Genomic DNA, 13,168 nt, shown 5'->3' with positions numbered 1-13,168 from the left:
CGGCTGAGCTTGACAGTGCTGGACGCTGACCAGCCTCTGGCTTGTTAGGTCAGAACTCGGGGCCCCTGCTGCACCTGTTCGGATGCAATCCTTGGTCTCTCATCTGGAGCTACGGCAGGATGCCAAGGCCCTGGGCCCACGTGAGCAGCACTTTTGGAGCCTCCCCATCACAAGTGGGGCACCACCGAGGCAAATGGCCCAGGAGAATACACTACTGTGGGACTGGGTGGCAACAAAATGAAGACATCAAATCTTCTTGCTAGCCAGTAGCAGGTTCACACATGCAGCCCTCCCTCCTTAACACTCCATATCCATGTCACGGCCACAGGGCCACAGGGATTCTCAACCAGAGACAATTTTACCCTCCCCCCGGCCCCAGGAGCCCTTTGGCAATGTCAGGAGACATTTTTGGTCTTCACAACTGGGGGAGGATGCTGCTAGCATCTGCCAAGTAGAAGCCAGGGATGCTGCTAAACATCCTACCGTGCAAAGGACACCTCCCACAATAAAAGAAAGGCTGACTCCAGACCTGAAGTGCGAGACCAGGAGAGGCACTTTCCTTCCACCTTACCTGGGGGCCTCAAGTACCTCCAGGCATCCCCAGCCCACCTTGGGGATGTCCTGAGGAGTGAGGTGAAGGATGGATACAGTGTTCACTGGAGGTCCCTTGTCTTTGCACACTGTGGACCCCTTGCAGGGTCAGCCAAGGGGAGGTGACAGTTCTCGTTTTTGGAGTTTTTATAAATAAATACGGAAGTGACACAAGGAACCCTCCACTGTGTTCCCACACACAAACACAGACTGTGGCCTGAGCTCTAGTATGCAGCTGTAAATAGAGGAGGGTCATGAGGGCCCTGTGGCTAACCCAGACCTCTGGCTTGCTGGGGCTGCTTGACAATTTGGGTCCAAGGTTGGCCCAGCCTGTGGTCTCCTAGGCAAGCACTTGATGTAGCAGAGCCAAAGCAGGCAGCTGACATTCCTGCTTGGCCCAGGGCTTCCTTGTGAAAGCGAAGGTCAAAGCTGTCACGTGCTCTGCCGCAGCGGCTCCATTAGCTTTCTTGCCCTCAGGGGATCCTGTCCCAGGTGCTCTGACAAGGTCATGGTGACAAGGAAAGACAGGTGTTTTAATAATCCACGTGCTACTCCATCACTTCCAGTCTGGAGCCTGGAGGCAAGAGATGCCAGCCTAACCGGTCTGGGGCAGATGGAACCGCTCTCCACTGTGGTATGGGTGGAAAGAATATTGGATTGAAGGTCAGGACAACTACATTCTGGCCTTAGCTCCACTAGGAACTTGTCGGGTGACCTTGGGCAAGCCAGTACCTCTGTCTAAGTTGCAGTTTCCCCATCTTCTCATGGCCACTCACCAAAATCTAGACCCGGAACAGAAGTACGTGTAATTGGCAGTGGCTGGTTCGGTAGAGAGGGGAGCCTCTCCTGCACGTTCTCTTCTGGGAGACTCAAGAGAGGACCCTCTGTAGGGACCAAGAACAAACCCATCTTTCCCTCCCAATCCAGCTCTCCTGAGTTCCTGCCTCCAAAGGCACCAAACATCGAGGCTTAAACCTCCAGTCAGCCTGGTCCGTCCTCTCTCCGCTTGTGTATTTAGCCACCAACTCCTATCAATTTTTCCATCCAATGGTCACGGTTTCCCAGGCCCAACCATGCCCTAGACTCTCATGCCTGGATTACTTCAGCCCTGTAAGTTCCCAGCCTCCAGGCTCTCCTTTCAACAGGTCATCCTGCTAGCTTCTTCTCCCAAGAGCCCAGCTCTGACCTGGCCACTCTCCTACTCTGCAACCTAATGGGCTCCCCACTGCCCACTGCCCAGGGCAGACGTCAGACTGTTTTCCACCTCCACACTCTAGACCCAGCCTGGCTTGAAGCTGCAAATTCCTATTACTCCTCAAGATGGAGGTCAAACACCACCTCCCATGAAGCCTTCGTTCCCTGACCTCTCACCAACCCCCTACCACCCAATGGTTTAGTTAAATTAAGTGGCCCCCAGAGCATTTCCCATACCTTCTTGGCAGCACATAACCCTGTCTCCCCCATTCAACTGGAGCTACACCGCACTGGGGTCCTTTAGGTCTCAGTATCCCCACTGCTGTGTGGTATGGGCTACTGAATATTCTTGCAACACCTAGATAAGAAGTCCTGCTTCCCAACTCAACAGGGTGAAGACCTCTGACTGCACCCCCTCCTCTGGTATCCCCGTAGTGAGGACACAGAACTGAGCACACACCTGCGACCCAGCAGACTGGCTGACTGGCAACCCACCTTGCCCCAGGGCAGAAACCACACGGCCAGGAACCAAGACCCAGAGATGTGAGAAGGGAAAATGAACTCTGCCTGAGGGTGGAGGCATTCTGGCCTCAAGGAGCACTTAGTTCTCCCATGCCAAGCTCCCGTGAGGGCATCCAAGCTCACTTGAGAGCAGGGCTATGTGCCATCTCCTGCTTCCTTCTCCTGGCCTGCAAAGTCTTGGCGCTCGCCTGTTTTGACCCTGGGCCACCACATCTACATCCCACCCCCACTTCCTAGTCCTACTTCCCTTTCCTTTGGCTGAGGCCAAATATAAACTCCCGTGCAGGAAATGCCTTGGAGGAGCCTGGCCCCACCCTGAGATCCAGAGAAAATTGTCTCTGACAGAAAGGAAATGGGCTTGAGGGAAGTAGCCTCCTCAGGTGGGGCCTGCTCTCCCTCTGGAAGCCAGCAGACACAAGCCCGCGCGGAGCCCCACAGCAGCCAAAGGGAGGGCCAGGACGAGGAGCACAAAGGAGAGGGTCGGGGCAGGGGTGATGACAGGCATGCTCAGGCCATGATGGGGTGAAGGGAAGGAGAACCCAAAACAGTGGTCTAATGGCTGTGTTAAGACCTCAGAGCATAGAGGTTCTGGGGTACAGTGAGTGGGAAGAGTAACAGGCTAACGATCTGAAGACTTGGCTTTTAGCCCTGGCTCTGCTACTTCTCAGCTGTGGCTGTGATCATTATTGACAACAATATTTATGATACTAAATGTAATTATTAAGAATAATTCATAATAGACACTAATATTTACTGAGCACTTACTATGTGCCAGACCCTGGGCTAAGGACCTTACACAGATCATACTGTATAAGACAACTTCTCTATGCCTCAGTCTCCTCATCTGTCAAATAGCGTTACGATCATAGTACCGACAACATGAGGTATTTGCAAGTATAAAATGAGATAATAATAATAACAGCCAAAGGGTACAAGTCATCATTATGTCCCAGGCATTACTTTAGGTACTTTTTAGATGATTTATGTTACTGAATCTTCACAACAACCCTGTGAGGTAAATGCTCTGACAATATCTCTATTTGACCAATGAGAAAACTGAGGCCCACAGCTATCAGGTAATTTGCCCAAGATCAGCAGTGAAGAAGTGGTGGGCCAAGATGTACATCTAGGCAGTCTGGCTCCAGAGTCAGAGCCACTAAGTTAGAATCCTCCTCATTAAATAGGAGAAATCGCCTAGGCTATAGACACAAAAAACATATACCAGGGCTTTTGCAGCATGAACCCTTAACCTGAAGTAAGTTCAGAGTAGTGGAGAAAGCACCTAATCATCCCATATCTCTTTGGTCTCCACAACAGCCTTGTCCAAAGCAGGCCTGCCACACAAATGGGGAAACTAAGGCTATGGAAAGGCCAAGTGGCTTCTACTGGACTACAGATGGAGCCAGGAGCCTGCCTAAATACCCACCGCCCTCCTGTTGATCTGTTCCCATGTCAGCCTCCCCAGGCTCTCCCCTCCAAATCCACTCCCCCTTGGTTTTGTACTTATTCAACCACTACTACCTGAGCACATACTCCACACCAGGCCCTATGGTAGGCACCAAGGTCTGAAAACTGAACAAATGTTGAACTCTCCTGGAGTACTTGGCCAGAGCTGCTACCACACCCATCCTTCTCAAGGAGGCAGAGGCTAAGATGGAATGTCCTTTGAAGCACCCCCTGGAGCTTGTTTGGAGGCAAGTAACAGAGAATGAGCTCGAAAGCAATGGAGCTGGCAACTGGTACAGCCTGAGGGAAGGACGCCTGCAGCACCCAAGAGCCCTGAGGTGGGAACATTGTGGGGAGGACTAGAGTTTCCAGACAAAAGCCCACCACACACATACCCAATTTTAGCATGGGCCACACCAGCTGGAGGGCTCACAAAAGTGAATCCAGACAGCCTCCCGCCTGCCCCTAACCTTCTAAATAATGCAACCTGGTTGTGGAGATAGCTCATTAAAATGTCTCTTCTCCCCTGATGCCACCCAGCAGCCTGCTCTGTGCCCTCAGTGCTGGAAAGTGCTAACGAGGCAGGCCTGCTGCTGACATCGGAACAACCCCCAAATCCCTCCTGCACACACTCCCCCACCCCAGTGAAGCTCTGCTTTAGAGCATGGATACCCAGCCCTCAGTGTTTTCTTTGCTCTCCATCTGTCCACCTCGGGGGTCTGGGAGCAGGCAAGGGCCTGGGGACTGTCACTGCAACAGCAGTGACTGATTGCTGGTGGGTGCGGGGAGCAGTCAGGGGTAGAAGGGAGACCCAAGCTTCAGGTCGTGCCTCCCAGCCAGGCATGTGGGAAAGGGAAGGGGGAAGCATGACACAGTCACTAAGGGTGTGGGTGGTGGACTCAGACTGCCTGTGTCCTGATCCCAGCTCCATCATTCCCGAGCTGCTGGAGTGACCTTGAGGAAGTTCTTCTTTTAACCTCTCCTTGCCTCGGTTTCTTCATACATAAAATGGGGGTGACGACAGCAGTACCTACTTTGCTGAATTGTCATGGGAGCTAAGTAAATTCAAATGTGTGAAAAATTGAGAAGAGTTCACTATTATTCTTGGTGTTATCATCATTACTACAGCCTCTTGCAGTGTCATAAATGCCACTAAGGAGGCCAGAGGAAGGGAACCCTGTAGGCGGCCATGGCCAGGAAGAGCTTTTCGGGAGGAGGTGGAATCTGAAGTGACAGAAAAGTCCAGACCTATGCCCAGGAGGTGGCAGGTTTGTGCACAGCATGTCCCCAGGTCAGTGAGAAACAGTGAAGTGACAAGGTGGCAGAAAGTACTACTAAAAAACAATAACAGTGAGAGTACTACTTATATTATTGGATTTCATATTCAGCAACCCATGAGGTAAGTACATATCTCCATTTTATAGCTGACAAAATGGAGGCTCACAGAGATTACGTAATTTGCCCAAAGTCACCCAATGCTGCATTATACCAGAGTCCCCAGTCTTCACCATGACACTCTCCTGCCCCAGGCTCCGTGTGTACACTTCGGGGGGTGTTTTGCTTCGGCTCCACTCTGGCCACTTTCCCACATGCCCCTCTTTGTTGTTCCCATTTAGAAGGCCCTACTCAGGTGAGGGCGGCTCAGACCAGATGTTTGGGGCAAGGTGCTTCCCAAGCTCGCTGCCCCTGTCCCTCCTGACTTGACTTCAGCCTGGAGCAGAAAAGCTGGCTGCAAGTGCCTATCTCACACCTCAGACAGGCCTGCCTTTGGCCAGTCCAGATAAAGGACAGGAAATCCTCGGGCACCTCCCCTGGAGGTCACTCCCTCTACCATGGGAACAGAGTTGCAGCTTGGGCAGAGGTTCCTCTGTGGTGGGGAAGCTGCCAAGTCAGCCCCAGCCGCCCTGGCTGCCGAGTGTGGTTTGGGGGAAACAGGGAGGGCTGAGCGTCAGAGACCTGGGTTCCAAATCCTCCCTCCCTGGAGACTGTGTCCTTCCTCTCTCTGGGCCTCAGGTGGGGATCAGCCAGGATCGCACTGGGGGGATCACACTGTCTATCTGACTGGGCTCCTCTGAGAACAGAATGGGATCGTGGAACTGAAAGTGCCTTGGAAACTTTAAAGAAGTGGGAGGACGTGTCAATGTCATCGTCATCAACTGCTAGAGGCGTGGCTGAGTTGGTGTTTCTCCCCGTCTGATTCACCCTTCTAGGCCCCACTGTGGGCATGGCTCAGACTCATTTCCAGCTTCGATGCTCCTTAAAATATCCCCTTCCTCCACCCCCCGACCAGCTCAAGAGGCAAAAGCAAGTCACAGAAAAGCGGGCTATACGGGCACCCCACACACAGTACAATGCAGTCGGCCCATCCCAGTGAGCACCTCCTCCCCTCAGGCTTGCCCTCTGCTGTGGGAGCACTGAGAAGAAGGCCCTACCCTCCCAGGGCACCACAGTCATGGGAGCTGGCTGGACCGGAATGACAAACAAATCAGAGAGAACCGTATGAGGTGTTTGGACCCAGGACTCCTGGGGTTCAGAATCTACCTGAGATTCTGGAGTCAACCAGGAAAAGGTAATGGAGAAGTCTTCTGGAAAAGTTCAGGCTACAGAAAAACAGAGGAGACTGAGGAACTTCCAGAGCCCCATTTCGTGCCCCAGAGCCACAAAGGGTAGCGTGTGCAAAGGACAGTAATGAGGCTGGGAAGGGGACTGGTCCCTGGTCCCCTGAGGGTCACTTGGAGGAGCTGAGGCTGTTTGGCCTGGGGAAAACACAGGGGAACTTGGGCTCTGTCCTCAGACACCTACAGATCAGAGAGAACAGATAGGATCTAAGTGGTCCCGGGGGCAGAGCTGGGACTCAGGGGTAAAAGCCATAGGGAGACAGAGATCAGCTCAACATCAGAAAAAACTTTTGGAGATTACAGGGATGTAAGCAACCACCTTGAAACATTGCACTCCCAGTTATTGAAGATGGGTGACAGGAGCTGCACAAGTACTTGGAGGGGGAAGACCCGAGCTTCAGAAAGAGAGTCAGACCCACTGCCCTCTAAAGGTTCTTCTTCCCCAAGCTCTGTCTGCTTCCCACCTCTGGGGTATTGTGGGAGAAGCATAAAGGTGACTGGAGCTGGCTAGGCCCTCGGCTGATTCCCACAGAGACCTGGGATCTCAGGAGCACCTTGGGCTGGTACTACCCAGGGGGAGCAGGTCACTCATTAACTTGTGGCTGAATGGGTCAGAGGGTGGCCACCTGAGACAGATGGAAACATGAGGAGGGGCGAGAGAGCAAACTGCACAAAAGCCCATGCTCAAGGAAAACCCAAGCTCTGGCAGCTCAAGGCCCCGGCAGCCCTAACTGACGAGCCGGCTAAGAGTATTTAGTGATTGGCCCTGGCAGAATTTGAAGCCAGCTCACCTTTGCCTTGTGGATAAGAAAATGCTCTTGACTGGAAACGCATACTCTCATGGCTAAAAGGAAGCCTGGGAGACCACTGAGTCCATGCCATGGGCCCTGCATTTTAAAGATCTAGGTCCAGAGAAAGCAAATGTCTTCTCTGAAGTCACTCATGGAGAGGTAGCTATAGAGAGACACAACCAGAAGCCAGGTTTCCTGACCCTATCGTAGGCCCACAGGGTTCACTAAATGTTGTTTCCTTCCCGTCTCACTGAAACTGCAGAAAGCTTCTTGTGGTCTAGAGCTTTCTAAATTGGACCTGGGTCCTAGCTTGACCCTTCCCAACTCCCACTGCTTGTCAAGATACAGGTTCTCTGAGGAAGGTCTCCTCCTCCACTATGGAGGTCTCAGGCCTCATGTCCCAACCTGGTGTGAAGGGACCTACAGTGGACTGAAAACACACACACACAGCTCCACCCCAAAACCCAGTAATGGCAAACCCTTTGGGTGGGCATTTCTTGCTCTTTTAGACTTTCAGATTGAGATGAGGGAGTCAGCTGCTCCTGGAAACACCCCAACCCCCTTATGACTCCGATGCCTAAAAAAACCCCAAAAAACTCCTACCCCACTGTCCATCTGAATCCCTATTAACTCAACTCCCTGCCCCTCTCTGTAATACCACCCAAGTTGCATATGTGTCCTTCAAGCAATGTGAATGACTACTTCTGTTTGCTCAAGTGAAAACAGAGGAGCAGAAGTTTAATTGGCCCCAGAAGTTCCCATGACTGAATGTTCATTAATGTCCCCTTGGGGGAAGGTAAGGGCTCAGAAATGGGGTCCCTTTAAGGCCTGGGGTGGACAAAGAGTTAGTTAATGGCCATCCCTAGAGGTGACTTTCCAAAGTGGTTATTATGTGGCTCAATCATTAACCAAGCAGTGGCAGGACCCCAGGCTTGTTGGAAAGGAGCCACTCCTTTCCCAAGGACAGCCCAAGAGCAGGAGACTCTGGGGCAGCAAGGCCTGGATGAGGGAAGCTCTCTCTCAGCTCCACACAGGGGTGGAGGAAGGCTGGCCCGGATATGGAGGAAGTCAGCACACCCTTACTGGAGTGGGAGGGAAAAGCGAGACAGTGAGGGTTTTTATCATGAATGAGAGAGGAAGCTCCAAGCTGGGTCATGGTGATTAGATGACAAGCTGGGAAAGACGCTCATCCTGAATGCATCCTGTTTTGCTCTGAAATGGAACTGGCCTCAGGGGCCAGGGGCAGGGGAGGGGCCAGGAGGCAAGCAGCCTCCCAGGAATTCTCCCAGGCCTGCCGACCTCAAGATCCTGGGTGGCCCTGGAACTGGGGAGGCCAGCAAGAGAGTCAGAACTCTCATTTACTACTAGAGAACCAAAGCACGCATGTACTTTCCACAAGAAGCCTCCACAAGTCAGCCTTGGGAGCCCGAGCCCCAGAGCCAGAGCTTCAGAGATGGCAGCAGGCACTGTAAAACAAGGGGATAGGGCTCCATAATCCCTCCAGCTCAGACCTTTCCTGGGCCTCTCTTTCAAGGTTCAGCTCAAATGTCACTGCCTCTGTCAGTCCCTTCCCCTCAGTCAAAAGCCACTGCTCCCTGGTCAGGCCTCCCAGGGCAAAATATCCTCCTTAACAATTGGAAATATGAACACTGTTAGGATATTTGATGATATTAAGGGACTGTTTTAAAGTGTGATAGTGGTGCAGTGTCTATCATTTAAGTCCCTATCACATATATATATAATATATACATATATATTATATATATATGACTATTTATAGATAAATCAAAAGGTGTCTGGGATTCATGTCAAAATAACAAGAAAGAGAATGAAGTAGATGAAGGCATATACAGGGAAGGATTGGCCATGGGCTAACGGCTGTTGAAGGTGGGTGACAAGCACATGGGACCTTATTACATTAATCATCTCTACTTTTATGTATGTTCGAAATTCTCCATAATAATTTTTTAAAGCCCTCACTGAGGTAAAGACTTAGTGTGTCATGTATCATTCATGCCACTAACCCCCATCTACTAGATGGTAGGTTCCCTGAAGGTGGGGGTTACACTTTGTGTCCTCCACAAGACCTAGTACCAAGAACTTAATGACTAATAATTTATATAGCACTTGGTAGTTCACCAAGCACTTAGCCATGGATCCTCTTGTTTAATCCAGTAAAGTGGAAAAAAACGGGGAAAAATTAAGAGTCTGAGAGATTGAGTGGAGCAGCAGAGCCTGGATTTAAACCTCCATGAGTCCTGCTCCCATTCCCCAGTTCTTGGCCCCACACCATGCTGGACTCCTGAGGAACTTAACCTCCAGTTCTGCAGTCCCTGAGAGGTCTCGGGTAAATAGGGACAGCAACAGTGGGCATGCAAGTTCCCAAGGTGGCAGGCTGGGCAAGAGGAGACTCAACACACAAACACAGCACTTCAGACTGGTGACAAGGGCCCAGACTGGTGCCTCCTGTCCACTGATTCAAATTTACTAGGACCCGCTCCCCCTTAATATACACACATAAACCAAGGCCCCGGGTCACAGATGAATAAAGCTGTAATAAACACTTGACACCAATAACTGTGTTTCCAGCCCTGTGCTCAACTCCTCTGTTTAGGGTTGCAGGGTGGGGGAGTTCACACATCCCATCCTAGAGCCCTTGCATCTTTCAGATCCCCTATCTTTACTTTATCTGATAACAGCCTTCCAAAGGCCCAGGGCCATGACACTTCATCTTACCCAAACTGGGAGTCCAAGAAAAAAGTTCTCCTTATCCTATTCAAGCCAGAGGCAACTCCTTCTTCCAGTGAGAGACCCTATGCCCCACCTTCCCCAAGAAGGTGGAGGCACAGCCTGCCTTTGTTAAACCTGTCATCTGTTGAAACTGAACTTTCCAAGGCTGGAACAGGGAGCTCCAGGAGTCTCCGGGCAGAAAAGCACTGACTGCTGCCACAGCAGCCCCATTAAAGACTCGATCCTCTAAGGGAGGCCTTCCGGACTTTCTTGCTTTTGTGTTGCTGCTGTTATCCCTATACCCGGCTCCAGGGGTCCTCTGTTCCCTCTCCAATCTACAGCAATCCCGCTACTGGGCATATACCCTGAGAAAACCAAAATTCAAAAAGAGTCATGTACCAAAATGTTCATTGCAGCTCTATTTACAATAGCCCGGAGATGGAAACAACCTAAGTGCCCATCTCGGATGAATGGATAAAGGAGATGTGGCACATATATACAATGGAATATTACTCAGCCATAAAAAGAAACGAAATTGAGCTATTTGTAATGAGGTGGATAGACCTAGAGTGTGTCATACGGAGTGAAGTAAGTCAGAAAGAGAAAGACAAATACCGTATGCTAACACATATATATGGAATTTAAGAAGAGAAAAAAATGTCATGAAGAACCTAGGGGTAAGACAGGAATAAAGACACAGACCTACTGGAGAACGGACTTGAGGATAAGGGGAGGGGGAAGGGTGAGCTGTGACAGGGCGAGAGAGAGTCATGGACATATACACACTAACAAACGTAAGGTAGATAGCTAGTGGGAAGCAGCCGCATGGCACAGGGACATCGGCCCGGTGCTTTGTGACCGCCTGGAGGGGTTCGGATAGGGAGGGTGGGAGGGAGGGAGACACAAGAGGGAAGAGATATGGGAACATATGTATATGTATAACTGATTCACTTTGTTATAAAGCAGAAACTAACACACCATTGTAAAGCAATTATACCCCAATAAAGATGTTTAAAAAAAAAAGAATGGAATTTTTAAACCTCAAGAAGACAGACAGTGTCAAAGTTTGGACTTCTCTGTGCCACTTCCTTCACTCCTCTGTACAAACTCAGGAAGTGTTGTCTTCTGTCTTCCCCGCAAGACTCATGCCACCCGCCCCCGCCCCAGGACTCAAACAGGGTACACAGCCCTTTAGTGCAACTTCGGCCTCTTCTTGCCCTAAACACCTCCAGATATCATCTCCCTCTCCTCTCCAGATCAGGGAGAGGAGCTGCAGATGCACAGAGAGGTTTAGCATACTTCTCCAAGAACTGCTTACGGAGGGGAGAAAAGGCAAGCAAATAGGGGAAACCAGACTCTATCCATGTGGTGTTTTCTAACTACAGAGGTCCAGGGAATAGAAATTCCAAATCCCAAATCCAGAACATAGTTGGACAAAGGCCAAATCCTGGAAATGAGGACCAGCCCAGAATGTCCAGCAGTATGGTAGCTGTAGCTTTAGGGTGAAAGAATCCCCCACCCCTAAAACCATCATTCCCATCACATTCTTTTGGTTCACTCCATCAACCACTCAGAAACCACCTGCAGTCACCACCTTCTCTACGCCCTTGGGCTGCCTGCCCTCTCATTCCCCCGACAAGAACTGTCTCTCTTCTACTCCAGGAGGATGAAAGTGAAGGGAAAATTCAGAGAGCAGTAAGACAGACGGTGGGTGGGGACATCAACCCCTAGAGTGGGAGCAGGAACAGGTCCACAGTAGGAGTCAGGGTTTGAAAATAGCCCTGGGTGTGATTCATCACCGTCTCCTTCGGGGTCGGCAGACGTGGGTGCTCTGAGTGAGATGGAGACATGCCAGGGCCCTCCAGCCCAACCTCTGGGGCCCAGGGCTCTGCATTGGCCCCACAACTCCCCACCAGTCTGGCTGCTGTCCTGCTTGCCCTTCCCAACACCACTAGTTTTCCAGCTGGCTTAGCTGCATAATCACCACAAGGCTCTCCATCTGCAAAGCTCCTGTCGCCCCAAGCATCTCAGAAACAACCCTTTACCTGCCAGTTTAGGAGCCTGGACAAGTCACCAGATGTCAGGGTGGAAGAGACTGGCCCTTTAGATACCGAATTCCAGCCCACCACCCAAGGTGCAGTTGAAAACACTGTGGCCCACAGAAGTAGCATGACTCGCCTAAGGTCACATGAATTAGTGGCTGAGCCCTGGTTCCCTGAGTCGTAACTCAGTACTTTAAAGAGTTTGGGAGAAGAGAAATGGAGAGAACCTCAGACTATCTAATTGGGAAATCCCAAAAACTTCCACTAAAAGGCCTTTGCTCAGAGGTTCTCTAATCTAAACCCATTTTGGACTTCATGGGGAAACTGAGCCCTGGAAGAAGCGACTTATCCAAAGGTTTTCGCTTGATCCCCGCTGCCACCTCAATACCAGGAAAGTCCGGGCGTTTCTCAGAAGGAAGGCAGTGGCCGAGGGGAAAGCCCATGCCGCCCAACCAGGGGCTTCCTGGAAATGCGCTCAAAGCAGAGGAAGGAGGAGAGGAAAGGAAAAGCGGCGTGACCCGACCGCAAAGCCCAAGCCCCGCCACCTCGCCCAGTTCCAGCCCGTCTCCGAAGCCCCTGAGCTACGGCTCCGGGCTCCAGTCAGGCCCGGGGGTAATGGGCGGACAGCCGCCTTCCACCACCCCACTCCCGAGGCTTCCTAGGGAGAAGCGCGGCTGGCGGGCTCCGGGGTTCCCCCAATTTCGGCGACAGCGGCCTCAAATCCTGGGGACGCAAATGGCTCGGCTCGCTCCCTCCGCGTCTCCCGTGGACGCCGCGCAGCCGAACCGCTAAGAGCGGGGGCCGGAGCGCGCCGGAGAGGTGAGGCGAGGAGAGGCGAGGCGAGAGAGCCCCGGCCCCCCGCCGGCCCCGACCTCCCCTGGCCGTCGCCCCAACTCCTACCTGGAGGCCGCGTCCGTCGCTTTGGGTTCGAGACCCCGACGCAGCTGCCAGCGGGCGGGAGGCACGCGCGGAGCCTGGGGTTGGGCGGGGGTAACGGTGCCAGCCAGAGGAGCAGCTGCCGCGGCTGCTTAGCTGTTGTCAAGCCGCGGCCACTCTCTGCGCAGGTGGGGAGGGAGCAGCGGCGAGTCGGGGGGCGGGGACGCCCCGCCCACCTACGGGACCTTCGACCAATGAGGGCGCAGTCCGGCCCACCGAACTCCCCAGAAAGCGGCCCAAATTGTGGTGGGCGGGGCTCTGCCTTCGAGTTCTTCCAATCCCCGCGCTGCTGCCACTT

At 52.2% G+C, this 13,168-nt stretch overlaps 1 protein-coding gene across 1 annotated transcript in view; it reads right to left on the bottom strand.

Annotated features, from left to right (window-relative positions):
- STARD8 (StAR related lipid transfer domain containing 8) overlaps positions 1 to 12,941 on the bottom strand; it is a 32,682-nt gene extending 19,741 nt beyond the window's left edge. Inside the window, exon 1 of the mRNA XM_079910369.1 lies at positions 12,835 to 12,941. The gene's annotated coding sequence lies outside the window, so the exon portion shown is untranslated. The remainder of the gene's footprint in view (positions 1 to 12,834) is intronic.
- Between the last annotated feature and the right edge of the window lie 227 nt (positions 12,942 to 13,168).

Source organism: Stenella coeruleoalba (genome assembly GCF_951394435.1).
Source record: "Stenella coeruleoalba genome assembly, chromosome: X".
In the NCBI taxonomy this organism is placed as follows: Eukaryota; Metazoa; Chordata; class Mammalia; order Artiodactyla; family Delphinidae; genus Stenella; species Stenella coeruleoalba.
This window is presented reverse-complemented; position numbering and strand designations above follow the sequence as displayed.